Source organism: Chelmon rostratus, chromosome 13 (genome assembly GCF_017976325.1).
Source record: "Chelmon rostratus isolate fCheRos1 chromosome 13, fCheRos1.pri, whole genome shotgun sequence".
Lineage (NCBI taxonomy): Eukaryota > Metazoa > Chordata > Actinopteri > Chaetodontiformes > Chaetodontidae > Chelmon > Chelmon rostratus.
Genome location: NC_055670.1, coordinates 20,726,983 through 20,751,555, shown reverse-complemented (window position 1 = coordinate 20,751,555; position 24,573 = coordinate 20,726,983). Strand labels below are relative to the sequence as shown.

The 24,573-nt window shown below is 41.6% G+C and overlaps 1 protein-coding gene across 1 annotated transcript in view; it reads right to left on the bottom strand.

Moving 5' to 3' along the window:
• Positions 1-24,573, bottom strand: part of adarb1b (adenosine deaminase RNA specific B1b) — a 110,649-nt gene that overhangs the window by 72,016 nt on the left and 14,060 nt on the right. The window lies entirely within an intron of this gene.

Here is a 24,573-nt window from a genome sequence, read left to right as displayed (position 1 = left end):
AACAGCCAAGACTTCCACAGGGGCGTCAGAAAAGGGAGCAGATGCTGCCCCACTGTCCAATCACATTAGTGACAGCGATTCCACTGTTACAGGCAAAAGGACAGACGGCTATCTCGAATACAAAACATGGAGGTGACACTGGCAAGGTGTGGCATGGACTGAACCTGAGCTGCAGGCTTTCAGATAAATTAAAATCAAGTGCCTTGTCTCATGCTGCCCAAACCAGCAAACAGAAAACAGAGAAAAGAGCTAAAGTTCAGGCATCACAGAGGTGCATCAGAAACACATTTAATGCTGACGCCAGGTAACATGCATGAGCGATGGAACAACACATCAAAACAATTTTAATCTTCATGATCCTACTCAAAAAAATTAAATTGCATAACTTAAACTCTAACAGAGCAGCTCCACACTGCTTGTCCCTTTAAAAAAAGGCTTGTGGGCTGAGTGTCGCAGACCATATGGTATCTGTTTGGGCATATGGACAACTTGGTTAGAAAAAAAAGACACTCTATCTACCACATCCTCTAATGTCCTGTGGATGCAGTATATGTGTGTGTGTGTGTGTGTGTTGGTGTGCACACATGAGTGTATGTGTGTCCATCATCTGTATTCAAGACATCCACCAAGGTGCTCCACACCTCTCTGAGCTGCCACAAGGATTCCTTGCACAGGAGTCACCTTCCATAAAGTTAGCCTACATTTACATATTTTGCTGTGCAACAGGTACCTGTGCATGTTACTATGTATATATATGACTTTCCATGTCAAAGCCAAGTTCAGAAACTGTGACCAAATGCATATTAGTCTGACATATTTAAGCGTCCAGTGAACACACCTCAGGTTATATAAGGTTAGTCCTAAGCATCTTAACACTGTATCCATACCAACTGCATAACTCAACATATTCTTAGAAATCATAAATTCAAACACCACCCCTGCAAGTAGCTTCATTTCATCTTCTGCCTACTGAATACAAGCCTGAAGTCAAATACACTATGCTACGAAAATCCTGCAAAAACTACAACTTAACTCATCTGCTCTTCATATTTGCATTGATATGTATCTCAGCTGTATCTGATCCACACGTCCCAGCATCGATGCACCGAAGATGAAACTGACCGTCTTTAACATGACTGGCCTTACAAGGATGTTGTGAATCTTGTTACATTTACTAACCCCTTTCTCAACATCTTCCCGCTGTATAGAGAAATCAGCAATGAAACTGGAGCATCTACGTACTGCATGAGCAAGGACTTGGGTTGTTTATTGTTCATACATAAGTTGGCGGTGAGTTGCTATGACTCACCTTGTGTTTTCTCTCTCTCGTGTCTTGTGACGGAGTAATGCAACAGAAGAGGTGGACAGGCTACGCTAGCACTTACGCAGCCCAGTCTCTAAAGGCACTACTGCTAGTTTAGCAGTAATGAACACATCAATTCAAGTTTAAAAACATTCAGCCACAACTATACGCTGTGAGGATTCAGTCTTGCCACCTCTACTAATTATGAAGAGCAGAGGAAAAAAAAAAAAATGAGGGCTAGTGGTGACAGCAGAGGTTGAAGGCTGCTTGCTGTGGAACTATGAGGATGTCTGTGGTGAAATGCAGCACCGTAACGAAGTGAAATCTCATTATAGCACTGCATCAAGGCGCACTGTTTTGCTGAAATGAAGTGGAATGACTTGTATCCCAGAGATGACCCTTGCTTCCTCCCAGCAGTAGCAGTGAATTTGCATTATGTGGTTCATGCTGTCGTTTTCACTGTGATGCTAAGGCTGTTACAAAATCCTGAGCAGCTGCAAATCTTATTGAATACAGCTCCTGATTCAGTTGTTTTTGCACAGACTCTGCATTCTTAGCATCCAGCGCTGCAGTTCCACATGAGCAGCCAAACACGGTGGCAGATGTCAATCGTGATACATTAAAGACAACAACTGGTAAGCAATTTAATGTTAATGAAGCAGGAACAAAGCGCTGAGGTTGCTGATTCTTAAACGAGCTTTGCACGTCATGTCGCCTCTTCATTTGCGAAAACCTGAAGACAAAACCTTTTTTCAAGTGCCAACTGCTGTTAATGGAGCCTGCCCTGAGCGAATCCAAACTTTCAACAACTGCGCAATTAACCCTGTTTCTACAGAAGGAGGAGGAAAAAAGCTCACTTGCATTTCTGACATCACGCTTCCCAGAGGCAGAAACCCAAAATGGTGTTCAATGATCTGTGTTTCTCTCTTTCAGTTAGTTAAGGAGAGATGCTGTTGCTGCCAGTAAGAAAACAAAACTGCAGTATTGGTTCATCAACAGGTTCATTATGCTTGCTCAAATCATCTGCATTAGACTACACGGTTAAGCCTTTCTTGTCTCTTTTTTCCGTAATGTTGAGAAAATAGGATTGAGACCTTCTTCTTTAATGTTGCATATGTTCAGAAAAGTTTGCAGACCAAACTGATCAAAATGCACTGTTGCACTACTCTCTCCTGACTGTCGTTTTGACAGTGCAATTCAGCGAAGGAAGACTTCTGCTGTCCCTGAAGCCTTCTCTTTATCTCATTCATATGTATCCAGTAACGTCTGAAAGTTTTGGGTTTTTTTTCCCTTTTTACAAAGTTGCTGAGAATCAAAGAAATATGAACATAAAAAGCATTAGACAGGACTTGCAGAGAAACAGAGATGTGCTCCAAGGCTACACCCAGATCTCCACAGATGTTCCAGAGCAACAAACCTTCATCTGTCACCAACTGATAAACTGCAAGAAAAGCTCATCATCCATGACAATAAATATAATTCTGCAGGGGTGTTCACGGTTTTTCTAACTGATCTGTATTGGCTCTGTAAAGCTGGGTGTATTTCTGATCCTTTGTTTACGGATCAGAAAGTGTCCTTCCTCAAAACAATGGGAGTCTTTTCTAATTGGCAGTGTTATTGAGCTAGCAAGTGAATCGTGGGGTGCACAAGTAAACAAAAAGCAGCCTTCAATTACAACTAATGATGACTGACAGAGGAAGTTGGCAAGTTTAAACCTCCTTTAATTTCACATGACCTCTTTCAATGACCTCCCAGTCTCTCTGACAATTATTCACCATTTGGATGCAATTGTTAGAGTGATCATCCTTTGAATGGGTGGCATTTGTTTTATCTATTGCATTACTTGGCTGTTCCAAATTGTTCTGCTTTCACATCTTTCTGACAGATGCCACTGACTTTGACATCTTATTCTTCAGTCAATAAACCAGAAACTACACAAGGAAGCTGCATCTAAATTAATGACCTTATCTTAAAATTCTGTTTGAAAAACATGACGCATTTCTGCAGGTAAACCTGGCAGGCCAGATGATGCCATGGTGGTAATAGATGACTGCAATAAACTTCAGCACGCTCCTGCATCATTACGCAGATGGCGTGACAGCTGATGGCTGTTTGAGCCTGGTGGCTGCCAAAAAGCCTTAACTTCTGAAAAGTGAAGTCAGGGATTAGGATGGAAGTCACACACTGTGAGAGTTGGTGAGGGAGAAGCCAATGACTCACTCACACTTACTCAAAATGCTGCAGCAAAGGTATATTTGGGGAATTATCATCTAGGCAATCCAATGGAGCTGCTCAACGGCCGATGGCAGAAAGCTATAAAGTCAATGTGTGAGTGTTAATAACATGGGCAGCGTTAAGAATAAGCGTGCATGGTCAGCAGACTTACCCTGGCTAATAAAGTTTTTGAGTGAAATGTAGCAGGATAAACCCGTTCATCCTTTGAATTAAAAGAATGTGATCAAAGGTGCCCTGTTAATGTCAAAATGTGACATGAACGCAACACTGATGCAACACTAGTTTGAAATTTGATGTGTCAAGTGAGATTCATAATGAAATACTTCACCAACAACAAAGCACGAAGCCGAGTACTTTTTTTTTTTTAACAAAATGAATCATCCTGAGGCAAAAGTAAATAAGGGATTAAAACCTCTTTTTTAAACACGTTTCCGGTGCATTAGTAGCTGATGTGGCTGGCACTCAAACGCCGATCCTATTTCTTTCTCCTACCCGAGGAGAAACCACGTCCTTTCTTTTTACCCCGACCCATCTGCTTTTCTTGCTTGCTCACAAAACTTTTGACTCTTTTGACACCTCTGTTGACAGCTTTGTGCATCTTGCCAGTGCACAAGACAGCAAAAGACACATTTCAGCCCAACTCCCACGAGGAGCTACAGTGGGTTCGGTTTCAGCTGATCCTTGACTAAATGCCCAAAGAAGGCATTGACAATATTTAGGGCCAATAGTTGAAAGTATTGCTGAGCGGTAGTTGCAAATAAGGCGAATAAGAAGAACCCTGGAACACTATATAAACCATCTCATTAATTGATAAGTGAAAACTGCCAAAATGTCCCGCTTCCATGGCTATGTTAAAGAGAAATAGTCACATATTGAAATTAAACCTGATTTAATTGGATTTTGGTGTGGCTTTTGGTTATCTTCCAGCTTTTGAACTCAGTATCAGTAGAATTCACTCATGCCCAATTCAGTAGTAATTATAGAGGTTTTACCACCTTGTCTAGTGTGACCAATAGCTTAAGGCAGCTAATACTAGCTAATGCGAAACTTTTGACATGCTAGTGGCTGTGCAGCAATATTGAAGTCGGGTGGCTGACTGTTACACGATATTTTAGCACTGACCATTATCCTGTATTTGCCATTTGTCGCCACAGTGTGCACTGTTCAGCAAAGATTACATAAAGTAGCTTTAAAATGAGTAGAAAAGCATAAACCCATAAAAAAGATGTGCTGTTGGTGGAAACATGCCACATCTGTCATTTAGAAGCTTTTTTTATTATAATTAAAACAACAGGTACACTGTCAACACATCACAACTAGCTATTTTAAACTCTGACCAAAGAAACACACATCTTTGGTATAACAGCTACTGTTGCCACAGGACGATAAAAGCATCGCCACAGCGATTAATAACACCACAGCTGTTCTCTAAAGCACAACTGTTTAGTACACCGAGCGGCACACCTCAATATTAAAGAGCAACTGGCATTACTACAAAAGGCTAAATGTTAGTCGCCATGGGGAAACATATAGACTTCATAAATAATTGTCACCCAGTCAAGACAAATTAGGTCTGAGAGCCACTTTGCGTAACTCCGTCTGACATGGGCCACACATACTGTACACACAAATGCACAGACACACCATCACGCTGATCAACCCTCCGGCTTTAGTACACAGTATAGATTATGAGTCACAACCACTCATTAGAGGGGGACTAAACAGAGAGACTGCATTAAAAGAGGTCACCCACGGGTGACTGACTCCATCACATACATTGTGATCCCAAGGTGTCACCTTGGGCGAAACAGTGTGTGTCTTTGTGCGTGTGTGTGCATGGATGTAACTATTAACTTTTAATGACATGGGCAAGACCCTTAAATAAATAAGTGACTGAGATCTGCGTAAAATAGACAATTTAAAGAACACTGCACGTGAATTGATGGAAGAGGTATGTCTATTTTGTTAAAGGTGTATCTGAGCCTTGAACCAAATAAACATACCTTTTACATGACTTTATCATTACCAGAGATTAAATTGGCTCTAGACTTGTGAATGAGTGAACATTTTGGCCTGCTGATGATTAAGCTGAAAAAGTCTGTAGATTTCACCCTCTGTACAAACTTTCATGGCAATCCAACTGACATTCCCATCTCTAATGCCATGCTGCTAAAATGACCAAACACAGCACCGCTGTAATGAGCAGTGAGCTTGTACTTTCACTTTGAAACGTAAATATTGAAATTTGTTCTGTGAACAAGTGAACGAGTCTCTGATTAGCATTTTATACACTTGGCAAATACAACAGATGGGTTCAGTTAGCCAACATCCTCTGTGGCCTGGAGGGTTTAGCACTCGCTCTTCCTGCACCAGTGCCACATGTAAACACAGACAAATGAGGTCCTGACCTAAATTAAATATAAAACAGACCAATCAGGTTCAAATCTGAGCTCAATCTATTAGTGTGTCTAAGCAAACATTAACTTCAGAATGAACAAAAGCAAGAATACAAAGATAATAAACTCAAAGCAAGTTTGTCTATCCATCCACCCGTACGCATAGTCGGTACATCAAACAACTTTAAGATTTAGAATGACTTGATGATTTATTTTAACCTTGTTTAAAGTCTGGCCATTCATTCAGTATAACACAAACATGTCAAATGGCGAACAGCTGAAATCCCTTTAGAATGACTTTTATTTGGACACATTTCACTCATTGTCATCATTTTTTCCAGATGACACAACCCTCCAGAGTGTATATTACTCATGCCATTATGACAGCCTATCAAACTGTATTCATAATGTTGTGTGACAGCAGTGGACTGACTGCCTCAAGCTAGATATTTGCTGAGGGTACTTTGTGATGAACAGGTGAGCCAACCTCAGAAAGAGTCAGAAAGATGTTATCCAGAGAACGGCGACAGGGTCACTTCTCAATTTGACAGAAAAGGATGGCACACGAGGAGAGGTACATCATCGGCAGTGAGGCTGCAGAGTTATGTGCTGTACATTGTGAGAAATAACCCTCCCACAATGCATTCAAGCATCTCCTTCCCTAACTTTACTCTACCTTCTTTTTTCCTTTCTTTGTGCACAACATCAAATGGTAAATGGACTGCATTTGTATAGCACTTTTCTAGTCCACTTTGACCACTCAAAGCACTTTACAACACATACCACATTCACCAATTCACACACACCGATGACACAGCATCGGGAGCAATTTGGAGGACGCTTTGACGTGCAGACTGGAGTCTGGGATCGAACCGCCAACATCCTGATTGGTGGACTACCTGCTATATTTGCGCAACTGTACATAATTCCAATTTAACAACAAACATGTTTCAGAATGAACAACTGAACACATCGACTGTTGTGAACATGACCTCAGCAACCTCCACATTCACTTAAATGAAGCAATAGCGGCTTTTAATATACCAACTCACGAATGCACAGTAGTTACTTTGATTGTCAATGGCTTTTCTAAATGCTCAATTTTGGGTGGCTGCCAAATGCCAAGAGCATCAGCTGGGATTGAACTGTTGACTAAAGTTATAGGTCAGCACAAATGTCAGAGAGAGGGCACAGTTTGGTGTTCCTTTCAAACTGGGACAATCTGACAATGCCAAGTCTAAAAATGTATTTCCTTCTGACTGAATAAACTGAATGACTGAATCTTCACTTCCCATAATAGAAGCTATTCCACAAGGCAGACACAGACACAAATACGGACAATTTTAAAGGTTGACGTAAATCGAATGGAAACCACATCATTTGAAAATCTATAACCAAGGTAACAATCATCATAACCCCCACCTGGACCACCCCAACCAACACAAGCAGTGTTTTCTGACATCAGACAGTTGGTATACCACAGCGAAGAAGCTAAAGCTTAGTGGCTCAGTCTGGCATCTGGCTTTTGCTATTGACCAAACATAGTATGCTGCCATTACTGGTTAAGGTCTGACCTGTGGTGGTGGTGGTGGTGATTTGCACTCACAATTAAAACATGCAAAAGTTTAGCAAGTACAAGGTTTACCATGATCATCTCCTTAGTTTAACGTGTTAGCATGCATGAAACGTTATCTTAACACTGAGTTGAGGCTTATGAGAATGTCATTAGCTTAGCAGGTATTTGGTCAGAAACCAAAGTATTGGACAAATTGAAATTTTGACCTGACGAATTTCATGAAAATCCATCAAATAGTTGTTGAGATCTGTTTAGTCACCGGTACCTTGAGATTAAAAAGTAAAAAATTCAACATGCCGTTAAAAAACGTTGACAAGTCAAGTGATGGATCATTAGTATTCTGAAACATTTGTTCAGTTATTCAAGGCACTGAGAAGGTGAGAGGTGATTTTTTTTGTCACCTACATGCAGAACTGGGAGCTGTGTGACAGCTTAGAGCACGGCGCCAAATGAACATATGGAAACGAGTGTGGGAGAAGGAGCAGGAAGCTGTGTTGTGGCCTGGCTGCGGTGACGTGTGTCTGGGAGACTGACTATTTTCAAACAGCTTCTATTTACAACCAGGCCCCACCCTTGACTTCCTTGCCAGCCACACTAGCCACCAGTTAGCGACTCTCTTGACTAGGGACCCACACCCAGTCAACAACAGACCCTTTGTCATTATGAACAGCTTTGCTGTGATTTCCCAACTGGCAGCTACAGAAATGTTACACCGAGATGTGCCAGGATACAACAGAGGAACAGTTTTTTCTCTGCAAGTGAGGATGTAAGATGTGCATGTTAGCCACCTGTGAGGGATGCCACAGATGAGACCATGGCTAGTAATAAATAATGCACAAACATATTTATAAAAATAAACTTGGATGTGCACTGTGGATGCAGGGGCTGAAGAAGAGGGTGGCAGAGTAGATACAAAAACAGGAACCACAAGGAACTACTACAAATGGATGAAGCTGACCAGATCGATGTAGTCTGGATGAGAGATTTAAGATATTTTGTGTGTGTGTGTGTGTGTGCTCAAGTCCATTCTCAGACCCTGCAGAATTCTCAAAGAGATAATTCCCTTAAAGCAAGTGTAATGCAGCGGGTTTTCCTGAGCCATCAGCTTTCTCCCCCCCCCTCTCCTCTCCTCTTTCTTCCTTTCTCATTCATTTGATGACCTCACAGAGACAGAGGACACACTCAACCATTCAGCCATAGCTACTCATTCACGTAGCAGAGAAAGCTTTCCTTGTTCACTGCGCTCAAGTGTTTGCCTCTGTGAGCGCGCGCGTGTGTGTGTGTGCGTGTGCATTTTTAACAGTATAATTTGCTGCATGATATCAGAGTCACCAGCTGCTGAGGGAAGATTTTCTACATCTAATCCATTGTGGTGCTAATTTACAATTCAGTAACGGAGTGCGGTACTCTACCCAGCTACAGAAGATTTTGCTACTCATGAATGGCAACGCGGTGATTCAGCAGTGAGTTTTGATGATTCAAGAGCTTTAAGGGAAACGTCACAAATTTTTCAAAGCAAAATATGGTTTTCCAACCCCTGCAGGAGCAGGACACAGGGCCTCTCACATTAGATGCTTTTGCTCCATTTGCAATGCAGTATAAGATCGAATGGAGACAATGGAAACGTGAAGGAAAACTGACACTTTTACATTGAATACTCGTTATCCCAGTGAGTTTCACATTTTTTTTTACTCAAATGAAAACTATTATTATGTTTATTATGTATTTCGCTGCGATGCTGTGTGTGTGCTGACAAACAGACACCTCCTGCTTTCTCCAAGGTAGCGTTTATTTTTAGATTGCTTACCCCAAATTTTGCATCCTTTAATGTCTGAACTCGGAAATCTGCTAAGCGGAGCCCCGTCTGCCTGAGTCCTGAGCATTTAGTCATTCCCTAGCAGCCACATTTTAGTTTGTTGTCATCGTTATGGCTGATGTACCATATGTGCACTCACTTTCATCCCCTGCCATGAAAAAGCAGAGTAAAATTGGTGGCTGTTTGTGGAACTGAAAAAAGCAGTCGATGGTAATGATTTAAGTCATCTGGCTGGAGACGCTCAAACTCTCAGTTTGGTTCCTTTTACCAGGTTCATGTCTGTTTATGGCACTAAAAAAGGCGCATGGAAAATAGGAACCAAGGTGCATAAGCTGCTTAGCATCTGACACAACTAGACGTGGTAATTCTGGCTCTGATGAATGACACAAACTTCTTACCTGTAATTACAATATGCTACAAAGTTTAGTGAAAGAGTGAAAGGCAATAAATGTAAGTAAAGCAGGCACATAACCAGTGGTTAGAGTCTCAACACCAGCAGGGAGACTCCAGATTACAAAGGTCATCAGCAACGCTTTGGTGCCCTTGAATCAAACACTTCACACTAACAGCTACAGAGAAGCATCTGAAAGTAGGAAAAGTGGCTCTATTTGATAGTAAAAGTAGAGCATAGTATAAAGGGAGTTGCTGAAAAAGAGCATACACATGGTGTAAGAATGTTTCAAGACCTTCTCCTACTATGGCCACAGGCTTTTATAAATCCCAACACGCAATGATAAAATGCATCATTCCTCCAAGAGCTTTCAAAGTCCAGTCAGCCGTGTCGGAGATATCACTTGTGACACATGGACAAACAATGGAGGGCGCCCTTGGGCCAGCTGGTATAATTGTAAAATTGCCGGGACAGAGAGGTACAAATCAGTCATCAACCCCCACAGGTTTAATTAAAACACGATCAATAACATAACTAGTCAAAACAAATGAAAACAAAGGAGCACAATGTTGTTCCATTTGTTAAAAAAAATCATGACAGACTGTCAGGGGGGAAAAAATGCTGCGACGTGACTATAATATAACCTACTGGAAGACGGAAGATGAAAGTTTGAGACGCAGAAGAGGCAAGAAGAAGAGAGGCAAGTGAAACCGCAAGTGACTGAGCCCTCAGAGGAAAAACACATCACTGCAGTGCCACGCAATAGTTGTCATTTATGCCCAGCAACCATAATGAAGGCACGCTGCCCAGCTGCGCGGTTTGTGACACAGGGACAAACCTTCAATCGGAATTACTATCCAACAATTTGAAGAGCCTTGAGTGTAAACACGAACGTGATAATTAAATCAATTCATATCAATTAGTGAAATGCACTGTTTACCCTCACCCAGGAGCCAATCACGTATAGAACTTTAATCTGTACCTCAGAGCAACATTTCTGCTCTGAGCGCCATGAAAGAACATCTTTAACATGGCCATTTACAGTATCAATACACAGTAGTGATGTGGATTATGATGCAGGGAATCATGAGCCAAGTCTATAGGCTATGTCTGTGTAAACGAGACCCTCAGAGGACAATTCAAATTCAAGCTACACTTGGCTGCTTATTGTTTCTTGCTGAGCCATTACAAGTGTCATAGTTAAGAGGGTATTCCAGCACAAAACAACTAATTGAGCTCTTGGATGTGTGCCTGCAACACAACTAGCCCACTAAGACAATGCAAAAGCATTTAGCCTATGTTAGCTGTTATAATACCTATCTATGCTGAGAGAGGTATTTGGGAAATTCCATTTGTTTTGAGTCAGATCATTAACCAAATAACACCAAATCAACAAACACGTCCAACCAACCGGCAATCATCCCAGACTTTTACTTTGAATTGTCCATGCAGTTATGTACTCTGTGGGCTGTAATTGTTTAAACAGGAAGTGGCTGGACTTTCCTAAACTGACTGGTGTAAGAAAGTTAACCACAATCCTCCTTTTTACACATCAAGCACATTGCAGCTGCTGTACACTGACTACTCCTTCTGTCTGTATGATGCGTCCACAGTGTACTATGGGCATCACTTTGCATGATTCAAATTACACATCACCCCACACTCCGGCCAGTGTGTATTGCTCTTTATGTAACGGAAACAATTCCCTCAGAACAAAACATTTGTTTATCTTAAGTTTATCTTTTTTTAGGTGCCTCAGGGTCACAGTGTGTTTGCAAGCATAAACTATAGGGCTACACTGAGGTTTTATGCTAGCAAAATAAAAGAGGAGCAGTAACGCTGAAAATAGCATTACTCCAATATGCACTGTGGATGGTTCCTTTGCAGATATGAGGAAATAAAAACTTGCACAAATGGCCAGCAGACCTGATTCATAACTGCAGACTGACCACTGCGGTAAGAGAAACTGCATCTGTGATTTAACATCTGGGAGAAGCAGGTGTGAAATTTGCCGCTCTGTTGAAGACTGCTTTATCGGGGACACGCAGAGGGACAGTGGGACATGGCAAGAGAGAGACAGATTAGACAACACAGGCCTTTCTCCTCTTGAATATTTTAGAAAAACCTTATATTGAAACTGTAACAGAATACTGCAGCAAATTAAGAGATGTGTGCGCAGGAGGACTGAAGCTCTCTGTTCAGCGCTGAGACAACAGAAAACATGACAAACATCCAGGAAAACAGCTTTTCTTCCCCACATGATCTCACTGCTGTTCTGCAGCTGCCTTCAACTTGTGTTTATCAGACATCTTGCAGCATACAGCAGGTCTGGTAAATTGTGTAACAAATGAAACACCTAAATTGATTCCTCTACTTACAATTTGAGCTCAGTGGCAGAAAGCAGAGCTCTTTTTGGGGAGACACTTAATACAGTCCTGTATTAAGTCTTTATTAGCAGCAGTGCATACGAATTAACTGAACTGCGGCTCTGCTTATTTACATCATCAGTCCTACGACTATAAATACCCCACTGAACTGAAAACCTGGCAGCATAACATATCGCAGCTATGGCAGTGTTTTGCGACTGCAGGATCTACCGTCCTTGTGTCTTGTTCAGAAACACAGGATGCAGATGTGAGGCAAACATACTGCGTGAGGAGAAACGGACAGGTGCGTGGTGATGCTCTAAAAACAACAGGAAGCCAGTCATTGTAGTTTGGCCTGTTGATTTGGACCATCATCACGGTGAGCAGCTGGTGCTGCATCAGTTGCTGTGACATACACCTCACGGAGGCAGCGAGGTATTTTAAGACCATTAAAGCAATTGCGTCATACTCTTCCTTGAAGTCATAACTCTGATCACACCCACAGACGCACAGATTTAGATTCAGTGTGGCTTACGCTTTCCGAGGATATCATTATCTCCATTGCCCATCGCGAATAAACATCATAAATCCACATAGACGTCACAGAAAAAAAGACTCCTAGTAACTTCAGAACTTGCCTTAGATTTATCACGTTTTTAAGTTTTTTCTGAATCAAAGTTATTCAGTGATAGTTGTCTGCACATCAATGGGTACACTGCAAACAGGAACTACTGATAGCTAATTCGTCATACTTCTAATGGTGCAAATTTGCAATAGTGCAGGCTTAACAGTTCACAGCTAAGTAACCTCACAGATAGATGACTCCATGGTAACATTATACTTCTTGTTTATATCCCCAAAGCCCCCAAATTACGGGAAATGTAGCTTCGAAACATAGAGCATGACTACCCCCACCAAGGAGGATACGTGAGAGCAAACAAACTATATGACACAAGAAAAAAAGGCACGATGTGCTTTTTCTTTCTCCCTCACAGCAGTGGCAACAATGCAAAACTCAAATGAACCAGTGTTTTCTCGAAAGGTTGCCTCAAGGACACAGAACTCACACCAGTCTCATGACCAGAGATGTTCAGCAAAACCTCTCTGATTCATTGGTTTGCCTGAAAACAATCAATCACCAGGCGATAGCCAGCTCGCTGATGACAGAGGACATATAAGTGTCACTAAGTAATCAATCAAAAGCTTTCGTCTTGGAGTTTATGATGGCTACACTGAAAGGGTCGTGCTTAAACGGGGGGTTGGGGGGGGGTTGCATTCGTACAGAAATGCAGACACACACGCAGAGCCCAGTTCATTGGCTGACTAACTACAATCCCATTTATCTCTGCCACAAAGCGATCAAACTTTGGCCTCATAAATCATAAAAAATGTCATGATTGTCTGTGCTCGTGTTGGCTGCCCACGACTACAAACGAATGGACGGAAAATTAATATTATAAGAGCGATTGAGCTGTGGGCACGAATCAGACCTCAGCCAGCGTCACTGAGATAAATATTTCATCCTCTGTGGTCTTTTCACCAATACAGCAGAGCTCCATTCAGACATGTGTCAGAGGTCTGGAAAAACAATGTGAACAACACGCCAAAGGTCTAAAGTCCACGTACAAAACTCTGTGCACTGACTTCATGGAGGAAAGGAAAATCCATCTATATTGATCAGCAACTTCCAACATTTCATAAAATGTTATAGCAAGAGCGTTGTTAATCTGAGAATTAGTCAGTGTGCTTCATTCATGACACATTCATATGCACAGACAAGTGACACACTTTCTCTGCCAGGCTCTCTGTCTCTCTGCGCCCAAAGTTTCCATGAAAAATTAGTAATTTAAAAAATTTTGCAGCAGTAGTTCATCCTTGTCATGTGCAGAAGCAGGGCAGCCAACGTGACCTTTTCCTTTGCAACATTTTCCAGCTTATCCTGGGGGATCTCTGTGACCTGACTGATGTAATACCTCCATCATAATAGGACTTTTTTTTTCTACATCCTGATCTACAATATACTTTCCACAAGTAATTAGTTTGCACAGAGATTAAGGATAGAGATTACTGCTCATATACGTATGAGATTATCTGGCTGTTTCCTTCTGCTGATCACAGGCTGCGGCGTGCATGCATCCAAAAAAGAACAAACCTGATTCACAAAGGTTCACACAAGGGTATAAACAAATCAGAGGACTACACGCCTCGTGAATAAGACGTAGGTGTTCTTATTTCTCCTCCTTTTTCTTTCTGCCTTTCAGTTTTAAGACACAAATTTATGAGAAAAACTATGGAGACACTCTTGGGTAAGGCTTGATTTTACTCCTGGCAGAATTTAACATGCTTATTTTCATGCACATGATTTAATACCATTACCAAAACTGATGGTCAGATATCTGTTCTGAGTTTTACTCTAACACTCAAACCCAAGCAGACGAATAGATGCCCATCGTCCTTTAAGAGCACAGGCAGCAGCTGTTGAAATGTCTCAGAGATGCCTCTTCACATGAAATGGTCACAAACAAAGACAAAATTCCACAAAAATGATTCTCCAATGTGGTTGAAAATGCTCCAGAGATAACTATGTATCTATGGGGGTGGTAGTGAAAAGCTAAGTCTGTCCTCTAGAACTGCATAAAGTCATAATGTTGAACTACTGAAGCAGTGGCACATGGAAGAGATAGGAACAGGATGAGTAAGGCCTGCCGGAGGTGCAGGTTAAGCTACAACGCTATGCCCTTGACATCTATATTAGGAGTCATCCTCCATGTAAAAAGGTCTCTGTAACTCCTCAGCTGGTTCAAACTGAGCAATGACGACGGGGTCAAATGGACGACAAATGGCTTCAGTTGCTCAGCTGTAGCTAAAACTTCATTTGAACTGGCTTCTAGATACAAGTATTTGAATTACAGCATGTCACTCTCAAACAGAGAGCAAAGCCCTGAAGGCTGATGAGCGTACGTCCAAGTGATTGTACAATGAGTCAACACCAAATCTGATGAATGCCAAGGAATTCTCCCATAAAGTCTAATTTAGTGGGTGGGGGAAGCGTGTGTTTGGGCTTGCCAAGCAGCTTTAATGTTTCCCCTTAAACAACAACAAAAAAAAAGTATAAAGAAATTTTAAAAAGCGCACATGAATGGAAAAGGAAAGTGCAGTTCAGGATTAACATTTCGAAAGCGTTGAAGTAGTAAATCACTGAAAATGATGTGGCTAAAAAACTCACTGTTACAAAGTGTATTTTAGCCAGTGCCAAAAAACAAGAGGTGTTTCGAAATGGATAAGAAATTTCCCAAGTCTGCTGCAAATAAAATCAGTTGCAGGAAGGCTGACGACAGCCTCGCATGAGCTGCATCTGCCCAAATAAAGCCCACCTGATGAGCGTTCGGATTTTTGTTCCCTTAATTCTACCTTGATTTTCTTCTTCTTTAGTGTTATTGTAAGTTTATATCAAGTTTCACACCTGTCAGGACATAACATTTGGCAAAATTAGAAAAAGTTCAACCAAAAAAAATCTGTGTTCATTATTTCTGCGACTGTTAACGTGCTGTGAAAATCTCACACCAGTGTAGCTCCATTACTTTCACTGTTTCAGCTTCCATTCAGGGCCTCCCATTAAACCTCACACAACTCAACTGCGCACAGATATAAAATTCAGTGAATGAATGAGGGAATTTCAATAACAGGAAATGGAGCTATTCACATGTGAACACAAACTATGTGGACAAGATTTTAATTACCAGAAGACCGATATGTAATTAGTACTTCTGAGTAAGCACCATTAGTATCAACAAGTAATTAATACTGGGTTCAGGGAGGAAAATCAAAAAGAGGGAAATTAAACACATGGCCCTCATTAATCCTTCAAACGGGCCCGAATGTCTGCTCGGCTTCAGCTGAACGAAGGCGTTTCGTGCTCACCAACTTTGTTGACGCCATCTTCTTTAAAGCGCCACAATCGTGCATGTTGAAAACAGCTCCTATACAACACACCAGCAGCCTTTCAGCCTGTAGGAGGCAAATATGGAACAATACGCTCCGACAGAATGCCCAGCAGCGCCTGCAACAGTTAATCTTAACTTGGTAATTAATTAGCACCGAGATCTAAATAAATCTTCCACCAGCATTTACCGCAATAGCACATGGTCGGGCAAAAGTTCTCTCTTGGAACAATTTGTCTTTGTATTCCTGGGCTGGTTTTACCTGACCTGATCTATTTTTACAGGGACGGCGACTTCACAGGTGCAGGTGTTAGAAGATGCTGAAATGGCCTAGAGGGTTAAAGGAATTTTGATTACTTAACAAAGTCCTGTTCGCATGATAAATATGTGAAGTACATCATGTTTAAAACACAGTCACAAACAGCAGAGATTCTGTTTGTAATAACGGGCAGATTTTGACGTTAAGCTCCAGGAGAACAGCGAGGAGAGGGGCAGGAAATCAAAGAGGTCGGCAAGCATGGGATGCATATCTCATCGTCCGTCAGAATCAGATCATTCACATCATATTTAATACATAATAACAGATAATCCGTGTGTTTTCTTAATAGAAAAAATAGAGCAAAGGCCAAAACTGTGGCTGCAGACTGCGCGGCGGCCGCCTCTGAACACCTCAATTGGTAAACACAGATGCAGAAAGGAAGCCGGCAGCGGTTCGTGACACTTCCACTTCCTGTGCGTCTCCGGCATAAAATTTCTCCCTTTTGTAGCTGCCACAGTTTCCAACACTTGAAATATAAGCAGTTGGCAGTGAGGAGACACTTTGGACAAGGAACTTGACTCCCAACATGAGCAGCGGATGAGCTGCATATCACCTACAGATTAATTCCAAAATTCTGGGGGGATTACTCGATCTCAGTCCAGCCGACTCCAGACACTCAAGCATGCAGGGAGCTGCGGGAACAGGACTGTATCCTCTGCTTCCTCTGCAGATCAAGGCGCGGTTCAGACCGGTGTGAGCATCGGGACTGTAAGCCCATCAAAATAAATTGGAAAGCAGCTCACATACTTCTCAAATCTTATCACATATACATTTTTTCTTTCCTTAAATGTTTTTAACTGCACTGACTAGATTTAAGTGTGTCCAGTTTTCAATTTAACAAGCAATTACTAACGATGGCCTATGCAACGCAGTGCAATCCACTCCGGGCAACAGAACTACAGCAATGGGAGCATGGTGGTTGCCAGATCTTCCCTCTCTTCTCTGCCTTATCAGCATCTGAATTCGATAACATTTTGTTGAATCCAAATCTATTTATCAAATCCAAATCCTTTTGAATCCCTTAACGAACCTCATTAAGTGCAGCTTTCATTATCTGCGAGCTACAAAAGTTATGAGTAATAACTTGAAGATTCAGTTTAGATCACGTTATTCATCGAGACCACAGAGAAAACTGCAGTTTTTAGAGGCGGCTGCTCAATGAATCAACACTGACATTAATTAAACCTAATTCATGGTCAATACCTGTAGCTCCAGCCTGAAAATAAGATGAGCAGCAGCAGATGTGAAATGTTCATCGCTCACTCATATTGATTGTTCTGGCAAACTGAAACAACAGCTGTGACACACTGACTTTTACACATGACTTTTCACAAACTAATGGATCAAAACCATGAGGCTAATGAGCTCCAAATATTGATTTGATATGCATAAAAAGTTTAATTGGGGCTCTCCTGTATTTAACGTGCCGCGACCAGCTAGACGGCCTCTCCAGAGAAGTGACGCCACAGAAACGCGGTTGGCTCGTGGCTGTACAGTGATGTTTCACAGCCGTCTGTCTTTTCACTCACAAATTATCTTTGACACAACACAGTCGGTGGTTTGGAGAGAGTCCATTAGCCTGCAGACAAAAGTTTCAGTGTAGCTGTTAGAGAATTAACATCAAGTAGCTACAGCTGATACCATCTACCTATAAATGACAAGCCTGCGAATGTTACCTAGCAACAATGGTCTAATAAAAATAATTTGAGGGTTGTTAGCATCAGCTTAACAAATCCAGGTATTTTGCTGACCGGGCACTGGATCCGACATGAAACCGGCTATCACAACCCACCTCTGTCAGTAACAGACATTCAACAAAGCTGCTCTCTCCAGTGAATGACAGTTAATCCAAATCGGTGTTTGAAAATATCTCAAGTGCTTCTTTGCCTCATGCAGTCTCTGAGCACCAAAGCCAGCTCTGATTTACTCGTTGCCAGAGTCATAATTTGCAGTTCTTAAAGCCCCGAGAGACGCTGCTGAAGCAACACTTGATACTCAGTGTCCCCTGAAAATGCCATCCCCTTTTTTTTTTCTACACTTCAAAGGGCAAGTGGCCTTCAATCACAGAAAGGCTGGTGCTCACTTGTACAGCTGAATTAAATCAGCAGGTTTCAATGGGCTTCGACAAATCCCCCGAAAACACATCTGACAGGACCTTGTAAGTCAAGCAGTCTGTATATAAAACATGCTTCACATTGAAACTTTGCTGATGTTGTCACTGAGGCCTATGAAATTTCACTTTTTTGTCACAGATACATGCCTGCCTGCTTCCTGACTGCTGCTATTTTTAATCAATTAATCTAAATTTAAAACCCTAGTTTAAGACAATGACTAAACACGATTTTTTTTTGTGTACCTGCAATGCATCTGCATTTTCATGTATCATCCTGTGATGCAAAATTCCCCTCCGGTGTGCCCACTGTTCTGAGTGTACTGAGTGTCGAGGTGCAGATGACGTTGATAAAAAACCTTTACACAGAGTCACCTTGACATCAAGCCTCCTGTGCTATGCGCTCAAAAGGGGCCTGTCTGCTAATTGGTCTGTGTTTTGCTATATGCATGCATGCTCTGTTTCACTTGAGAAAACACCAGTGAAGTCACCCCTGCACGCTTGTTTTCAAGCAGCACATGTCATCCATGGGTCCTTCGTCTAGATCTGCAATCATACTTAAGATCCCTAACCCTAACCCGAACCCAAACATTAAAAGAAACTGAAATAAAGGACATGTTGTCATAGGAAAAAGAAGCATTGCATCAAATAAAGATGTTGTTGAGGGGTTGTCTGTTATCATCCTTCTACAACTAGAATGTGGATAAAAGGCTTTTTATAACCTTCAGGTCTTTTTTTGCTGCCATCTCCTTATAATAGCTTGAGCATAAAGAAACTGTGTTACATGTATATAATAACTGTGTTTCCATACATGAAACACTCTGGGCAGCCCAACAACAGACTGCTCCAACCTAAAAACATTTGGAAAGTTCTGCATTTATTACACTGAGCCAAGGCAAAGATGAGAGGCTTTGATCAAAACTCTACAACAAAGTCGTAAAAGGTTATAGCTGGTCTTTAGTCTACAGATGGTAGTCTAGCTTCTTAAATCCATTTTCAGCAATGCCAAAACCTTCCCCACATGCAACAACGGCTCTGTGATAACCCATTCCTGTTTACTACATGAAAGCTCCCATTAAGTAAGTTGCCTTTGGTAGTTTTCACTGTATCCATTTGTCTGGAGCCCTCCAGAATGCCATACATCTGACCTCAGAACGGCTTCTTGTTTTGCAGCTCCTTTTCACATACCCACATTAAACAGGCCTGCACTCAAGCCGTCTGTAAACTGGAGAGCCCGACTACCAAGGCATAGCAGCTGCAAAGGTACTGTATTTTCTCACCATTAGCCCATACACAGAAAAAAGTTCATTCAAATATGCAGCTTTGAGCTCACCTGACACCCTCACTGTTCATACAACCAATGTACTGGCTCCTATTTCACTAAGACCCAAATGTTTTTGAATATAAGTTGACTTATTTAGGTTATGAAGCCTGCCTTTGGATGCGTTTGATGAAATAATAGTTGCTGCTCACATGCTGCCAAACTTGCCAAACCAAAAAAGTGTATTTTTAGGAGTTTTTCCACTAGGTTATTTCTGAAGCGTGGCTAGTCTGTGCCTTCACTTTAAATGTTTTATTTTCTGTATTTTTTTTTTTTTAGTTTTCTCTCTTTCAGAAAACAAACTAGGTCTGAATTATTAATATCAAGCTACAATTTTAATGGTTTAGTTGACAAAAAGAGAGTGTGGGTCATATTTATCTGGCATAGAGATATAGAGATGATATATCTCGTGTACAAGAGACCCAGTGTACTTGATTTGATTAAGTGGAAAAAAGAGTTGGGGGGGGGTAGATAAACTTTTCACATGGAAATTCTAACTTTAAAGGTGTAATGATCATGTATTAAAGGGAGGTAGATATTGTGGTTAAATATGCAATAACACACAACACAGGTATATATAATGCAGTCTAGAAACTGTATTATGAAGATATTTTATTATGTTGGGGTTAGGGTTAGGGTTAGGGATCAGAATTTGATAATGGCAGGATATGACTGTACTGTAGTGGATAAATAAAAACCAAGAAGTAAAATTCTAGAGCATATAATTGTTCTTTTTAGACTCATGAGCTCATTAGGCTGAACTGACAAATGCAGAACCTAAGCAAGCAAGATATACATGAGGACGAGGTTATCAGCAAACACAAGAGATTATTCATTAACAGAATTTTCACTGACTTTGAAATTAATGCAGCTATGAGTAAAGAGAGATTTAGATCCGATTATCATCTTATTTTATACATACTGTACATACACACTGATATATACTGCATATCAGCACCACCAAGATTCTTAGAGGGCGAGAATATTGGAATTTAAAACAGCTGCTATTAAAGGACAAACATTACATGATACAGTTACACGGTTTTAGATATTTAGAAATGACAAACACATAAGAATTACTTTGTGTGGTGCAGCCTGTGTAATTTAGTGGTGTAAAACTCCTCTTTGCAATGCCAAGACTCATCAGATCCATGCACATTTTTCTCAATTTCATATTAGTCTTGGACTGTGCTGGAGAGCTTCAAAGCAAATGATACGTGCCGCTAACTCAGGAAAACGCACATTGATTTAAAGTGCGGGCGACACATTGTCATCAGCCTGTACGGTTCCACTGACTAAATACATTTTGTAGGCTCGCCATGCCAAACCTTTGTCCCGCAGGAAACACATTGAAAGTCTCCGGGGGTTTAAAATAACCCAGTGGCAGTTTTTTCATATGTGAGATCCAGCCAGTTTCACTGTTAAATGTGGGAGCACAACCTGCAAGAAAGAACACTTCATACTTAAAGCAGTTCAGATCATCAGCTTTTTGTAACCCATCCCAATGGCACACCGGCTTCACCCTTCACCTCGTACCCTGTGGAGAAGATTACACAGTGCACGAAGTTTTAACTCTGACGACACGGACACTCTCTGGCATGTGCATCAGCAGACCTGACGATACGATGGGGAAGACTCCGGATTCACAAGGTCACACTGGAGGACGAGGAGACAGATCGGGGAGCATCACAAATAGAGCGGCACGAGGGCAACAGGAATAGAGACTGACTGCAAAAGACGGGGGAACTAGTCGGAGAGGGGGAATGAATCAACAAAACTGTGCTGTCAGCATCCCCGGGGCCAGCAGGGAGCATTAAGTGAGTTGACGTGGGCCGCTGAGTCTCCCCCTTCTCTCCTTCCTCCTCTCCTCCCTTCCATTTCTCCCTTTGTCTTTCTCTCTCATCCATATGGCAGATTCCACCTCTCCCCCTCCCCCTGCCCTGCTACGCACTCTATTGAAATGGCCTCTCTCCCACACACAAACCCACGCTTGCTTGCACAAGCATCCCACATCCCCTGAGCCATGTCTTATTTACGGTTCGATTACCGCCGACCGCCCTCCAGGACGAGCGTCCTCCTCCGCCTCCTCTCTGCCTTGTGCCCAGATGTTGTTCAAATAATTAGGGGAAAACCTGTTTTGTCCACTGGGGTCATAACAACATCTGTGGCGAATGCAGCAAGAAAGCTGCAGCAGCATCCTCGCAGCACTGGTGTCGTCGGAGGAGAGGAGAAGGAAGCCTGTCATGCATACATGACCCGTGGAAGACAAAGCTATATAAGCAGAACACACAGGAGCATTTGCAGAGGTTGATGTATACACAAATGCACCTCGAACCGCACCAACACCATAAACAGAAAAAAATCCCTGTGCAATACACAAGTTAAGAGGAGAGGGCTCTGCAGCAAGTGCACACACACCTCCACAGAACAAGGTAATAAAGTGTGCGCCGATGATTGAACAGAACCCCTGGGAGGCACAACAGCACTATCCCTGCTACAGAGGTGAGTAATAGGACTGTTACATCTTCCTTCCAAAAAGCACGAGCGCTGCCCGCCCGCCTGCTGACGCATTCCAGCGGAGCCTGCAACACTCCGCTCTGCAGCCTGTAGCAAACTGTGAGGATGCAAAGCTCCTCTGTGGGATACAAACACCTCCTTCATATGGGCCAGTGAATGTAGCAGTCAGAATTAATGTGACATGCTTTTAATGAAAACTAAGAGGCCTTTTTACTGCACAGACTCTGAGTGTAGCACCAGGTTAGAGATTACGGGTGCTGAACAACCTTTTCAGAGACACAGTAAACGGCGGCTAGATCATATCATACTGGGGCTGATATGTAACCAGCTGGAAATTAGCAGAGTGAGGAGCGTGATTGATGACATAAGACTTGATTTAATAAAACTTCAGAACGACGCCTTTGTCTAAACCCACATACCAAATACATAACATGAGACCTCTGGACATGCCAAAGCAAAATTTCTCCAAAAATTTCTAAAACTGTTAGGAAATAGGGCGGATGTTCCCTACACATTTGGTGTGCAACTTAATTTAAATTAGTGGGAATCATGTGATCAAGTGATGTCCTCAAATTCAAGAGATATCCAGTTTCCTATGACAACACTTATTCACATTTCAGAAACTCTAAATAGTCAATTTCTGGCCTTTTTTGCTTTTGGAAAATGACTTCAATGATTACTTGATTATCAACATTGTTGCCGGGTAATTGTATTTTTCTGGAATAATAGACCAAAAATGAATTGAAGACGCCAGTGCATGTATTAGAGTACTTCCGCCATCTTTCATGCTTTTGTTTATCAAACAAAAACATATCATGTCTTCACTCTAGTGGTAACAAGTAACTAATAATTGCTTTCATTATGGCTTAATCATTCTGTGTATAAACTGACTGAAAAAAAAACATTGTAAATCCTTTCAGTTTGTATTAAAATTGCTTGTATTATTCAATTGATGGTTCAAAAGTCAACCATATTCAAATTTGACAGTGGAAAGTGTCACATCATCACATTTGAGTCGCTGTAAATACGAATGTTTGGCATTTTTGCTTAAAAAAATCACTTAAGTGATTTTCAGTTTTCAAAATAGCTGCAAATACATGTTCTGTAGATGCACTAACAGATTAATCGACTAATAGTTGCACAAAAAACTTTTTTATAAAGTGATGCTGTCGTCTTCATAGGCTGTGGTCTTACAGTTTATTAGCAATGAGTTAAATTATGGAAAACGACTGAAAAATGGGTTGAATCCCGGAATAGAAAGAGCCTTTGTCTCTGAGAGGTGGACTGACAGGGTCACATAGCTGTGGATGGGAAGTGTACAGTGGCTGGCCGTCAAATCCAAACAAAAAGCTTTGTGTTCAGCAGGCAGAGGGAACAAGTTGCAACAAAAACGACTTACAGCACAGCACAAAAACAACAACCGTAACTGCCAAGCATCCAAGTGGTACACATTCCTTTACTTCAGACTAAGTACTCCTTTCTGAAGTGTCCCATTAGACTGGCCGATGTAATCATGCTATATTTTGTATTTTCTTTTCCACGGCCTCTCTTTTTTTAAAAAACTACTTCAGCAACAGACAAATATGTGACAAAAATACTCACTGCTCACTTGAGCAATGGTTGTTTATTACGTCTCTTCAGAAAAATGGATCAGCAAACTGCCAGAAATGTCATTTCAATGGCAGTGTGCAGAGAGGAGCCATCTGCCCTGCTGATCCCAAACAAACCAGTGTTACAGAGAGTTGTTCCCAGACTTTCAAACGGCCCTTGCTGTTACACCGCCATTTAAAGGCAAGGCAACGCTTCTTATGCACGTGTGTGGGGGCCACCGTTTAGATCCTGTCTGCCTGACGGCGCTGTGTTAGGTCATCGGGTTGCGTTACGAAACAGATCAATCGTTTCACCAAATTGAAAGACAATCGTGCAGGAGGATGCATTTCGTCTGCAGCGAAAATATCATCTATGCCCTGCCAGACAAATAAGGCTCAACCGTGCGACGCTGTCAGATGAGTTCACAAAGGCTTTCTCTTGTGTTGTTGTTGTTTCACAAAGCAGAAATAGCATGGGTAGCTTTTATAAGAGTATACTTCACAATGTACGTCATAATATGTAAAAGACACAAGTGGTGAAATACTGTAAATCTTCATTTAAAGCCAATATGCCAACAATCCTAGTCTTAAATTAGAGTAAGGGGTGAAAGCAGCAGAGACATGACTTCTGAAGACCACAGGTAGACATGGAGGAGGTAATGAGTTTAACTAGCAAGCAAGTGAAATTAGAAG